The sequence below is a fragment of the Suncus etruscus genome, chromosome 7, assembly GCF_024139225.1.
Source record: "Suncus etruscus isolate mSunEtr1 chromosome 7, mSunEtr1.pri.cur, whole genome shotgun sequence".
In the NCBI taxonomy this organism is placed as follows: Eukaryota; Metazoa; Chordata; class Mammalia; order Eulipotyphla; family Soricidae; genus Suncus; species Suncus etruscus.
The window spans coordinates 18,727,869-18,730,178 of record NC_064854.1 but is presented as its reverse complement, the minus strand read 5'-3'; positions in this window follow the sequence as shown (position 1 = coordinate 18,730,178).

The following is a 2,310-nucleotide window of genomic DNA, read 5'->3' as shown; positions in this document are numbered from 1 at the left end:
TCCCTCTGACTCTCCCTGACTCCCTCTTCACTTCCACCCACCCTCCCCTGCCTGCCACTAGGTCAGGCATTTTACTTCTCTCTGTCTCTGTTTATGTCTCTCTTTCTCTTTTCTTTTCTGACAGTGTGGGTGCACTACTGTTAATGTAGAGATGCCATCCATGTCACTTTCATAGTAGACCCTTCTCTACTTTAATTACACCCTCTGCTCTTTGTGTCACTCCATTTTCTAGCCATCCCTCTTTTCTTTCATATATTCCTTGCCCACTTCATTTCTTTCTCCTCCAAAAATGCTTACATCCGTAAATTTCTTAACAACAGAAATTCTACAGTGGCAAAGGTTTCCCAGAAGGCCAGAATTGCTGGAACATAACAGGTTTCTTTCTATTTATCAATCTACATACAAAAACATGTATGTACAGACACATGGATGGCATCCGCATACATCCATATACATGTGCACATCTGTGAATGTTCTTGAAGAATACATTAAAACTACACACTTAATTCGGTAGTTTATATTTTATAATTTGAAGTTTCTCAGATAGATATTTCAAGAGTACAGCAATATGTAAGTTGTATGTCACTATATTGATAAAATATTAGACCAATAGGGAAAATTATATCTATATTTATTAATGGTCTAATTGCCTCACTTAAAATGGATGAATCCGAACTGGAGAGAGTATGCAATGGTTTGGGCCTTGTCTTGCATATGGCCAGGTTTGATTCTCAGCAGTGCATGCATATGGTCCCTAGAACATTGCCAGGAGTGATCCCCAAGAACAGTCAGGGGTGACAGTAAGGACAGTCATACATGGCTCAAATTATCACTATATCCCACTTATCCTCCAAAAAGACAAAACCAATCTTAAACTTAAAACCGGTTTATATCATTAAACTAGCTCTTCTATTTTAATTAAAAGTCCAGGCTTGGGGCCAGAATAGTAGCACAGTGGTAGTGCACGCGGCTGAATCAGGATAGATGCAGGTTCAATCCCTCGGCACCTCATATGTTCCCCAAGCAAGGAGTGATTTCTGTACACAAAGCCAAGGGTAACCCCTGAGCTCAGCTGGGCGTGCCTCCCCAGCTAAAGAAAAGTTCAGGCTTGAGTCTACTATTTAGAAACCCATAGCATATGTTTATTTAGTTTAAAATTGGTAGTTTTCTATTTATGGATTAAACCTTCAATGATTAATCTTTTATAAGAATATTGCCAAGGACTGGACCCGTTATAGAATAAGAATGGCATTCATCTTCACTTAAGCTGAAGTTTACATCAATCAAAACACTTCAACATTTTCATTAGATAGTTCTTGCGTATTGACAGATTTCAGGCTAGAATGGCACTTCCAGAAATGCTATCTGATGGTATTTTATGACTTTCTGATTAAAAATACATGACTTTGAGACTACAATATATGTTAAAATTTCTAAAACCAACCAGACATTTAAACTCAAATGGTGCATTTTGAGGTCTTTAGACAAAGCATATCACATATATTGTTTTTATATTTTAGAGTAGAGTCTACTATATGTTAATTAAAAATATTTATATAATTGAAAGATTGATGTGGGAACAAATATGTAATTTGTTTAAATATTTTATTTTATTTTATTATTATTTTTGGGTTTAGGGCCACTTTCAGTAGCACTCAGGGGTTACTCCTGGCTCTGTGCTCAGAAATAGTTCCTGGAAGGCTCAGGGGACCATATGGGATGCCAGGAATTGAACCTAGGTTTATCCTGGTTTGGCCGTGCGCAAGGCAACGCCCAACCACTGTGCTATCACTACGGGCCCCTAATGAAATATTTTTAAAATAACTTTTAGGGCTAGATAATAGTCTAGGGGTTAAGGTGCATGACTCAAGTGTGGTAGATCCCTGTCTGAATACTCATATATATCATACCTCAGATATGATACCAGGAGCACCATCAGAAGTGATTGCTGCAGAAGTATCCAGGAGGAAACTGTAAGCACTGATGATTTTGACAATATATATAATTTACATATACATGTACATCTGCATATATATATTTTTACATAATATAATGAATTTACTTGTTCTCCAAAATACTTATCAAATCTTGCTTCTTGCCTTTCAAAATATTCTATTTACTTTCCTCCTTAACTGATGACATGAAAATACAGCCAAACTTGATGTAATAGAACAATTATAGAATATATTATATAGAATATGTACATATGTGTATATCTGTACATATATTTGGTTTTGGGAATCTGCTCAGAGATTACTCGAGTCTGCACTCAGAAATACTCCTGGCAGGCTCAAGGAAACACATGAGATA